Source organism: Scyliorhinus torazame, chromosome 24 (assembly GCF_047496885.1).
Source record: "Scyliorhinus torazame isolate Kashiwa2021f chromosome 24, sScyTor2.1, whole genome shotgun sequence".
Taxonomy (NCBI): Eukaryota; Metazoa; Chordata; class Chondrichthyes; order Carcharhiniformes; family Scyliorhinidae; genus Scyliorhinus; species Scyliorhinus torazame.
In genome coordinates, this window is record NC_092730.1 from 41754418 (window position 1) to 41766527 (window position 12110).

General features: G+C 50.8%; 1 long non-coding RNA gene across 1 annotated transcript in view; it reads left to right on the forward strand.

Annotated features, from left to right (window-relative positions):
- The first annotated feature begins 1180 nt into the window (after positions 1–1180).
- LOC140400122 (uncharacterized) overlaps positions 1181–12110 on the forward strand; it is an 88730-nt gene continuing 77800 nt past the window's right edge. Inside the window, exon 1 of the long non-coding RNA XR_011938056.1 lies at positions 1181–1215. This is a non-coding gene — a long non-coding RNA (uncharacterized lncRNA). The remainder of the gene's footprint in view (positions 1216–12110) is intronic.

The following is a 12110-nucleotide window of genomic DNA, read 5'->3' on the forward strand; positions in this document are numbered from 1 at the left end:
GATATTGTTGTTGAGGTTTTCTTTGCACTTAAGCCCCACGCTCCTGATCGATGGACATCTGGTGTGGGAAGGTGGGGAAGCGGGGAAGGCGGAGGACCTCCTTGTGAACCTGCTCCTGTTCCTGGCCACACTTGCCATTAATAGGTCCAGGCAGCGGGCGACCGAGGGGGTCGTCCGGCCTGACTGTCTGCCCCTCCTCCGCAGCCTCGTTCGTGGCCGGGTGTCCCTGGAGTGGGAGCTTGTGGTGACCACGAGCACACTTGAGGCCTTCCGTGCTCGGTGGCCGCCGTCGGGGTTGGACTGCCTCATCAACCCTGATTTTCACACTTTAATTTAACGGGTTTTGTTACGTTTCCGTTTCCTTTCTGATTCCTTTTTGGGCTCTGCTCCAGATTGCTTTCTTTTTGGAGCACCCCCCCGGTTTGCTTTTGTCCCTCAGTTAATTTTTGTTCTTTTACTTTCGTTGTCACGCCGTGCATCACTCCAGAATAGTCGGTGGATGCAGGGTTTTAATCCTGCTGCGTGGAGATAAATGCAGCAGGTTATCACTCACGAGGAAAAAAAACACAAGGGAAAAAAAACAAACCACAAAAATATTATGACAGTTGTTAAACCCCCAAAAAAAACCCACACACACTGCCCCCAACACGGGCTCTATAGGAGGTTTTGCTCTATATGTGATGACAGTGAAATGGGGAATATTCCCATTGGTTCTCAATGCGGAATTGCTGCGGGGATCTGCGCACGCCCGGCGTAACCCCGCCCCCTGCCTGTCGTCACTGAGGGTGAGAGCGCATGTGCAGCCCCTCCAGCCCAGGAACAGCGTTCTCATTGCAGCAGCACATCCATCTGGGAGTGTGAGCAAAGAGGCTCAGAGATCATTACTGACTCGGGGGGAGTTCAGGGAGAATCAGGGGCTGTTTGCAAGAGGCACAGCGGAGCACGATCTTGTTCCGGGACTTGGAGTGAGCGGGGGGAGGGGAGAGCTCTTTCTGGGCCTGGCTTATTTGTCTGATTCTGGGTTAGGATTTGGAGAGTATTTTCTTTATTTTACTGATTATCAATTGAAAGAATAGATTGATCTATCATTGGCCTCATCTGGCCCTGATTTACAAGAGATATGTTATCTTCCGCCCAGTTCAACAGATGAAGAGATGAGTTCCAAGATGATGATTCTGCAGCAACGTGAATGTACACGTCTCCTTCTAACTGACAGTAAGTACAATATTAATCCAACATTGCAGAGACACAAACACAACATCAACTCCACCGTCACAGAGAACAGAAGCAGTCAGACTCACATTGACCTCAAGTCCCAGATAAACATGTTCAATCCAACAGTGATACACGAGAGGGCAGGTGGGATAATTTTCCACAATTCGCCCCCACGCCATATCATGGAACGTTGGATCAACTTGTGATAATAGCTTTTCGTAAAGTAATCAGTGTAGAATTAATTAGGTACAGATTCAGCAATGTGTAAGTATCCATTTGCATTTTTTTGTAACTTTGTTGGATTAAAATGTATCAGAAGCACTTTAATCTCACAAGTTGTGAACCTTTGGTGCAAGTAAAAACTCAGATAGTACAGCTGATATAAAAATACAGAATTATTCGTAAGTTTCTACTGAGACAAGTCAGAAAACAAAATATTGGGGGAATGTCCAATTCACATAACAAGCATGTCTTTCGGGACTTGTGGGAGGAAACCGTAGCATCCGGAGGAAACCCACACAGACACAGGGAAAACGTGCAGACTCTGCACAGGCAGCGACCCAAGCGGGAATCAAACCTTGGAACCTGGCACTGTGAAGCAATCCCCTGATTTACACAATCCCCTGGTTTACACCACGCTAGTTTCACACACTCCTCTGGTTTACATGCTGTCCTGGTTTCACACTCATCTGGTTTGAGCACTCAACTGCTGTACACTCTCCTCATTTTACACACACTCTTGTTGTGCATCCTCCCCTGGTTCCATACACTCCCCTGGTTTATACACTCCATTGGGATACACACTCCCCGGCTTTACGCACTCCCCGGCTTTACGCACCCCCCCTGCTTTACGCACCCCCCCTGCTTTACGCACCCCCCCTGCTTGACGCACCCCCCCCTGCTTGACGCACCCCCCTGCTTGACGCACCCCCCTGCTTGACGCACCCCCCTGCTTGACGCACCCCCCTGCTTGACGCACCCCCCTGCTTGACGCACCCCCCTGCTTGACGCACCCCCCTGCTTGACGCACCCCCCTGCTTGACGCACCCCCCTGCTTGACGCACCCCCCTGCTTGACGCACCCCCCTGCTTGACGCACCCCACTGCTTGACGCACCCCCCTGCTTGACACCCCCCCCCCCCTGCTTGACACCCCCCCCCTGCTTGACACCAACCCACTGCTTGACACCCCCCCCCCGCTTGACACCCCTCCCCCCTGCTTGACACCCCCCCCCCCTGCTTGACGCACCCCCCCCTTCTTGACCCCCCCCCCCCTGCTTGACACCCCCCCCCCCCCCCCTGCTTGACACCCCCCCCCTGCTTGATACACCCCCCTGCTTGATACAAACAAACAAAGAACAAAGAAATGTACAGCACAGGAACAGGCCCTTCGGCCCTCCAAGCCCGTGCCAACCATGCTGCCCGACTAAACTACAATCTTCTACACTTCCTGGGTCCGTATCCCTCTATTCCCATCCTATTCATGTATTTGTCAAGATGCCCCTTAAATGTCACTATCGTCCCTGCTTCCACCACCTCCTCCGGTAGCGAGTTCCAGGCACCCACTACCCTCTGCGTAAAAAACTTGCCTCGTACATCTACTCTAAACCTTGCCCCTCTCACCTTATACCTATGCCCCCTAGTAATTGACCCCTCTAACCTGGGGAAAAGCCTCTGACTATCCACTCTGTCTATGCCCCTCATAATTTTGTATACCTCTATCAGGTCTCCCCTCAACCTCCTTTGTTTCAGTGAGAACAAACCGAGTTTATTCAACCGCTCCTCATAGCTAATGCCCTCCATACCAGGCAACATTCTGGTAAATCTCTTCTGCACCCTCTCTAAAGCCTCCACATCCTTCTGGTAGTGTGGCGACCAGAATTGAACACTATACTCCAAGTGTGGCCTAACTAAGGTTCTATACAGCTGCAACATGACTTGCCAATTCTTATACTCAATGCCCCGGCCAATGAAGGCAAGCATGCCGTATGCCTTGTTGACTACCTTCTCCACCTGTGTTGCCCCTTTCAATGACCTGTGGACCTGTACTCCTAGATCTCTTTGACTTTCAATACTCTTGAGGGTTCTACCATTCACTGTATATTCCCTACTGCATTAGACCTTCCAAAATGCATTACCTCACATTTGTCCGGATTAAACTCCATCTGCCATCTCTCCGCCCAAGTCTCCAAACAATCTAAATCCTGCTGTATCCTCCGACAGTCCTCATCGCTATCTGCAATTCCACCAACCTTTGTGTCGTCTGCAAACTTACTAATCAGACCAGTTACATTTTCCTCCAAATCATTTATATATACTACAAAGAGCAAAGGTCCCAGCACTGATCCCTGTGGAACACCACTGTTCACAGCCCTCCAATTAGAAATGCATCCTTCCATTGCTACTCTCTGCCTTCTATGGCCGAGCCAGTTCTGTATCCACCTTGCCAGCTCACCCCTGATCCCGTGTGACTTCACCTTTTGTACTAGTCTACCATGAGGGACCTTGTCAAAGGCCTTACTGAAGTCCATATAGACAACATCCACTACCCTACCTGCATCAATCATCTTAGTGACCTCCTCGAAAAACTCTATCAAGTTAGTGAGACACGACCTTCCCTTCACAAAACCGTGCTGCCTCTCACGAATACGTCCATTTGCTTCCAAATGGGAGTAGATCCTGTCTCGAAGAATTCTCTCCAGTAATTTCCCTACCACTGAAGTAAGTCTCACCGGCCTGTAGTTCCCGGGATTATCCTTGCTACCCTTCTTAAACAGAGGAACAACATTGGCTATTCTCCAGTCCTCCGGGACATCCCCTGAAGACAGCGAGGATCCAAAGATTTCTGTCAAGGCCTCAGCAATTTCCTCTCCAGCCTCCTTCAGTATTCTGGGGTATATCCCATCAGGCCCTGGGGACTTATGCTTCAGCTCCAGTTCCCTAACACGGTCTTTGAGGAGCTGAAGTTGGGTGCACTTCCCGCAGGTATAGTCAGCGGGGACACCGGTGGTATCCCTCACCACCCACATCCTACAGGAGGAGCATGCAACTGGCCTAGCCTCCATCCCTTCTTACCTGACAGAATATAGCTGCCCTGTGGACTAACTAGATCTCCGCCCTCCGACTCTGCTCCCAGTCAGCTACACTTTCTGTAAACTCCTGGCTCTCTTCGCAATCTTTGCGGAAATGTCGGAAACAAAATGAAAGGAGCACCTTACTCCCTCCTCACCTAACTCCCTCGGTCACCAAACTCTTACTATAGCACTCAAAAAGAACCAAATTCAGCACTCCCTCGGTCACCAAACTCTTACTATAGCACTCAAAAAGCACCAAATTCAGCACTCCCTCGGTCACCAAACTCTTACTATAGCACTCAAAAAGCACCAAATTCAGCACTCAGTGCAAACCTCAGCACTCAGTGCAAACAGTTCCCGCCTAATATTGTTATAATTAACCTTCCCCCAATTTAGCACATTCATCCTAGGACCACTCTTATCCTTGTCCACCAGTACTTTAAAACTTACTGAATTGTGGTCACTGTTACCGAAATGCTCCCCTACTGAAACATCTACCACCTGGCCGGGCTCATTCCCCAATACCAGGTCCAGTACCGCCCCTTCCCTAGTTGGACTGTCTACATATTGTTTGAAGAAGCCCTCCTGGATGCTCCTTACAAACTCCGCCCCGTCTAAGCCCCTGGCACTAAGTGAGTCCCAGTCAATATTGGGGAAGTTGAAGTCTCCCATCACCACAACCCTGTTGTTTTTACTCTTTTCCAAAATCTGTCTACCTATCTGCTCCTCTATCTCCCGCTGGCTGTTGGGAGGCCTGTAGTAAACCCCCAACATTGTGACTGCACCCTTCTTATTCCTGATCTCTACCCATATAGCCTCACTGCCCTCTGAGGTGTCCTCCTGCAGTACAGCTGTGATATTCTCCCGAACCAGTAGCGCAACTCCGCCTCTCCTTTTACATCCCCCTCTATCCCGCCTGAAACATCTAAATCCTGGAACGTTTAGCTGCCAATCTTGCCCTTCCCTCAACCAGGTCTCTGTAATGGCAACAACATCATAGTTCCAAGTACTAATCCAAGCTCTAAGTTCATCTGCCTTACCCGTAATACTTCTTGCATTAAAACATATGCACGTCAGGCCACCAGACCCGCTGTGTTCAGGAAATTCTCCCTGTCTGCTCTGCCTCAGAGCCACACTGTCCCTATTCCCTAGTTCTCCCTCAATGCTCTCACCTTCTGACCTATTGCTCCCGTGCCCACCCCCCTGCCATACTAGTTTAAACCCTCCCGTGTGACACTCGCAAACCTCGCGGCCAGGATATTTATGCCTCTCCGGTTTAGATGCAGCCCGTCCTTCTTATACAGGTCACACCTGCCCCGGAAGAGCTCCCAGTGGTCGAGATAACGGAAACCCTCCCTCCTACACCAGCTGTTTAGCCACGTGTTTAGCTGCTCTATCTTCCTATTTCTAGCCTCACTGGCACGTGGCACAGGGAGTAATCCCGAGATTACAACCCTCGAGGTCCTGTCTTTTAACTTTCTGCCTAGCTCCCTGAACTCCTGCTGCAGGACCTCATGCCCCTTCCTGCCTATGTCGTTAGTACCAATATGTACAATGACCTCTGCCTGTTTGCCCTCCCCCTTCAGGATGCCCTCTACCCATTCGGAGACATCCTGGACCCTGGCACCAGGGAGGCAACATACCATCCTGGAGTCTCTTTCACGTCCACAGAAGCGCCTATCTGTGCCCCTGACTATAGAGTCCCCTATTACTATTACTCTTCTGCGCTTTGACCCTCCCTTCTGAACATCAGAGCCAGCCGTGGTGCCACTGCTCTGGCTGCTGCTGTTTTCCCCTGATAGGCTATCCCCCCCCGACAGTATCCAAAGGGGTATACCTGTTCGAGAGGGGGACAACCACAGGGGATTCCTGCACTGACTACCTGCCCTTTCTGGTGGTCACCCATTTCTCTGCCTGCACCTTGGGTGTGACCACATTTACATAACTGCGATCTATGACGCTTTCCGCCACCTGCATGCTCCTAAGTGCATCCAATTGCTGCTCCAACCGAACCATGCGGTCTGTGAGGAGCTCCAGTTGGGTGCACTTTCTGCAGATGAAGCCATCCGGGACGCTGGAAGCCTCCCGGACCTGCCACATCTCACAGTCAGAGCACTGCACCCCTCTAACTGACATTGCGTCAATTAATTAAAATTAAAATTTAAATTTTTATTTATTTTTTAATATATTTTTTAAAATTTCAAAGTTACTGTTTCCTAGCACTAGATTTCTAATAGAAATACGAAAGCTAAATATAGTACTCTCCGATCTCTGGCTTAGATATCCCACTAAATTGTACTTAAGTAATTATGTTTAATTAGTTACCAATGCTTAATTTTTTTAATTTAGTGTAGATTCCCAACCAGCCACTCAGGCCACAGCTTTTCTGTGATGTCACTGCAGTTTCCCCCCGACACACACAATTTGAAAAAGGTATAAAAGTAAAAATCACTTACCTTCTGAGTGTCTTAGACGTTCTCAGGTTCTCTCCCTGACAGAGACTGCTCCTCCTCCGACGAACACTCCCCTGCTTTATACATCCCCCTGTATTATGCACTCCCCTGCTTTATGCACTCCACTGCCTTATACACTCCCCTGCTTTACACAGTTCCCTGCTTTACACACTTCCCTGCTTTATACTCTGCCCTGCTTTGTACATCCCCCTGCTTTCTGCACTCCCCTGCTTTATACACCCCACTGCTTTATACACCCCCCTGCTTTATACACCCCCCTGCTTTATACACCCCACTGCTTTATACACTCCACTGCTTTATACACCACCCTGCTTTATACATCCCCCTGCTTGATACACTTCCCTGCTTGATACACTCCCCTGCTTTATACATCCCCCTGCTTTATACACCCCCCTGCTTTATACACCCCCCTGCTTTATACACCCCCCTGCTTTATACACCCCCCTGCTTTATACACTCCCCTGCTTTATACACTCCCCTGCGTTATACATCCCCCAGCTTTATACATCCGCCTGCTTTATACATCCGCCTGCTTCATACATCCGCCTCCTTCATACATCCCCCTGCTTCATACATCCCCCTGCTTCATACATCCCCCTGCTTCATACATCCCCCTGCTTCATACATCCCCCTGCTTCATACATCCCCCTACTTTATACACCCACCTGCTTTATACACCCACCTTCTTTATACACCCCCCTGCTTTATAGCCCCCCTGCTTTATACAATCCCCTGCTTTATACATCCCCCTGCTTTATACACTTCCCTGCTTGATACATCCCCCTGCTTGATACTCTGCCCTGCTTTATACACCCCCCTGCTTTATACACCCCCCTGCTTTATACACCCCCCTGCTTTATACACCCCCCTGCTTTATACAACCCCCTGCTTTATACACCCCCCTGCTTTATACACCCCCCTGCTTTATACACCCCCCTGCTTTATACACCCCCTGCTTTATACATCCCCCTGCATTATGCACTCCCCTGCTTTATGCACTCCCCTGCTTTATGCACTCCCCTGCTTTATACACTCCCCTGCTTTATGCACTCCCCTGCTTTATACACTCCCCTGCTTTACACACTCCCCTGCTTTATACCCCCCTGCTTTATACTCTGCCCTGCTTTGTACATCCCCCTGCTTTATGCACTCCCCTGCTTTATACACCCCCCTGCTTTATACACTCCTCTGTTTTAGACATCCCTCTGCTTTATGCACTCCCCTGCCTTATACACTCCCCTGCTTTACACACTTCCCTGCTTTGTACATCCCCCTGCTTTATACACACCCCTGCTTTATACACCCCCCTGCTTTATACACCCCCCTGCTTTATACACCCCCCTGCTTTATACACCCCCCTGCTTTATACACTCCCCTGCTTCATACACTCCCCTGCTTCATACACTCCCTTGCTTCATACACCCCCCTGCTTCATACATCCCCCTGCTTTATCCCCCCCCCTGCTTTATACGTCCCCCTTCTTTATACGCCCCCCTGCTTTATACGCCCCCCTGCTTTATACGCCCCCCTGCTTTATACGCCCCCCTGCTTTATACGCCCCCCTGCTTTATACGCTCTCCTGCTATATACGCTCCCCTGCTTTGTACTCTCCCCTGCTTTGTACACCCCCCTGCTTTGTACACCCCCTGCTTTGTACACCCCCCTGCTTTGTACACCCCCCTGCTTTGTACACCCCCCTGCTTTGTACACCCCCCTGCTTTGTACACCCCCCTGCTTTGTACACCCCCCTGCTTTGTACACCCCCCTGCTTTGTACACCCCGCTGCTTTGTACACCCCCCTGCTTTGTACACCCCCCTGCTTTGTACACCCCCCTGCTTTGTACACCCCCCTGCTTTAACCACACCCCTGCTTTGTACACCCCCCTGCTTTGTACATGCCCTGCTTTGTACATCCCCTGCTTTATACACTCCTCTGCTTTATACACTCCCCTGCTTTATACATCCCCCTGCTTTATACATCCCCCTGCTTTATACATCCCCCTGCTTTATACACTCCTCTGTTTTAGACATCCCTCTGCTTTATGCACTCCACTGCTTTATGCACTCCCCTGCTTTATAAACCGCCCTGCTTTATACACTTCCCTGCATGATACATCCCCTGCTTTATACACTCCCGTGCTTTATACACTCCCCTGCTTTATACACCCCCGCTTTATACACCCGCCGCTTTATACACTCCCCTGCTTTATACACTCCCCTGCTTTATACACTCCCCTGCTTCATACACCCTCCTGCTTCATACACCCCCCTACTTCATACACCCCCCTGCTTCATACATGCCCCTGCTTGATACATCCCCCTGCTTGATACATCCCCCTGCTTGATACATCCCCCTGCTTGATACATCCCCCTGCTTGATACAACCCCCTGCTTTATACGCTCTCCTGCTAGATATGCTCCCCTGCTTTGTACTCTCCCCTTCTTTGTACGCTCCCCTGCTTTGTACGCTCCCCTGCATTGTACACCCCCCTGCTTTGTACACCACCCTGCTTTGTACACCCCCTGCTTTGTACACCCCCCTGCTTTGTACACCCCCCTGCTTTGTACACCCCCCTGCTTTGTACACCCCCCTGCTTTGTACACCCCCCTGCTTTGTACACCCCCCTGCTTTGTACACCCCCCTGCTTTAACCACTCCCCTGCTTTGTACATCCCCTGCTTTGTACATCCCCTGCTTTATACACTCCTCTGCTTTATACACTCCCCTGCTTGATACATCCCCTTGCTTTATACACTCCCCTGCTTTATACACTCCCCTGCTTTATACACACCCCTGCTTTATACACCCCCCTGCTTTATACACCCCCTGCTTTATACACCCCCCTGCTTTATACACCCCCCTGCTTTATACACCCCCCTGCTTTATACACCCCCCTGCTTTATACACCCCCCTGCTTTATACACCCCCCTGCTTTATACACCCCCCTGCTTTATACACCCCCCTGCTTTATACACCCCCCTGCTTTATACACCCCCCTGCTTTATACACCCCCCTGCTTTATACACCCCCCTGCTTTATACACCCCCCTGCTTTATACACCCCCCTGCTTTATACACCACCCTTCTTTAACCACTCCCCTGCTTTATACACTCCCTTGCTTTATACACTCCCCTGCTTTATACACTCCCCTGCGTTATACATCCCCCAGCTTTATACAACCGCCTGCTTCATACATCCGCCTGCTTCATACATCCGCCTGCTTCATACATCCGCCTGCTTCATACATCCCCCTGCTTCAGACATCCCCCTGCTTCATACATCCCCCTGCTTCATACATCCCCCTGCTTCATACATCCCCCTGCTTCATACATCCCCCTGCTTCATACATGCCCCTGCTTCATACATGCCCCTGCTTCATACATCCCCCTGCTTTATACACCCACCTGCTTTATACACACCCCTGCTTTATACACCCACCCTCTTTATACCCCCCCTGCTTTATAACCCCCCTGCTTTATACAATCCCCTGCTTTATACAATCCCCTGCTTTATACACACCCCTGCTTTATACACCCACCTTCTTTATACCCCCCCTGCTTTATACCCCCCCTGCTTTATACAATCCCCTGCTTTATACAATCCCCTGATTTATACACTCCCCTGCTTTATACATCCCCCTGCTTTATACTCTTCCCTGCTTGACACATCCCCCTGCTTGATACTCTGCCCTGCTTTATACACCCCCCTGCTTTATACATCCCCTGCTTTATACATCCCCTGCTTTATACACCCCCCTGCTTTATACACCCCCCTGCTTTATACACCCCCCTGCTTTATACACCCCCCTGCTTTATACACCCCCCTGCTTTATACACCCCCCTGCTTTATACACCCCCCTGCTTTATACACCCCCCTGCTTTATACACCCCCCTGCTTTATACACCCCCCTGCTTTATACATCCCCCTGCTTTATACATCCCCCTGCTTTATGCACTCCCCTGCTTTATGCACTCCACTGCCTTATACACTCCCCTGCTTTACACACTCCCCTGCTTTATACACCCCCCTGCTTTATACACCCCCCTGCTTTATACACCCCCCTGCTTTATACATCCCCCTGCTTTATACATCCCCCTGCTTTATGCACTCCCCTGCTTTATGCACTCCACTGCCTTATACACTCCCCTGCTTTACACACTCCCCTGCTTTATACCCCCCCTGCTGTATACTCTGCCCTGCTTTGTACATCCCCCTGCTTTATGCACTCCCCTGCTTTATACACCCCCCTGCTTTATACACTCCTCTGTTTTAGACATCCCTCTGCTTTATGCACTCCACTGCTTCATGCACTCCCCTGCTTTATAAACCGCCCTGCTTTTATACACTTCCCTGCATGATACATCCCCCTGCTTTATACACTCCCGTGCTTTATACACTGCCCCGCTTTATACACCCGCCGCTTTATACACCCGCCGCTTTATACACTCCCCTGCTTTATACACCACCCTGCTTTATACACCCCCCTGCTTTGTACACCCCCCTGCTTTATACGTCCACCTGCTTGATACACTCCCCTGCTTGATACACTCCCCTGCTATATACACCCCCTTGCTTTATACACTCCCCTGCTTTATACAACCCCCTGCTTTACCCCCCCTGATTTATACATCCCCCTGCTTTATACACCCCCCTGCTTTATACACCCCCCTGCTTCGTACATCCCCCCTGCTTCGTACATCCCCCCTGCTTCGTACATCCCCCCTGCTTCGTACATCCCCCCTGCTTCGTACATCCCCCCTGCTTCGTACATCCCCCCTGCTTCGTACATCCCCCCTGCTTCGTACATCCCCCTGCTTCATGCATCCCCCTGCTTCATGCACTTCCCTGCTTTATACACCCCCCTGCTTTATACACTCCCCTGCTTTATACCCCCCCCTGCTTGATATTCTGCCCTGCTTTGTACATCCCCTGCTTTGTACATCCCCTGCTTTTGTCCACTCCCCTGCTTTATACACTCCCCTGCTTTATACACTCCCCTACTTTACACACTCCCCTGCTTTATACCCCCCCTGCTTTATACTCTGCCCTGCTTTATACATCCCCCTGCTTTGTACGCCCCCCTGCTTTATACGCCCCCCTGCTTTGTACGCTCCCCTGCTTTGTACGCTCCCCTGCTTTGCAGGCTCCCCTGCTTTGTACGCTCCCCTGCTTTGTACGCTCCCCTGCTTTGTACGCTCCCCTGCTTTGTACGCTCCCCTGCTTTGTACGCTCCCCTGCTTTGTACGCTCCCCTGCTTTGTACGCTCCCCTGCTTTGTACGCTCCCCTGCTTCGTACGCTCCCCTGCTTTGTACGCTCACCTGCTTTGTACGCTCCCCTGCTTTGTACGC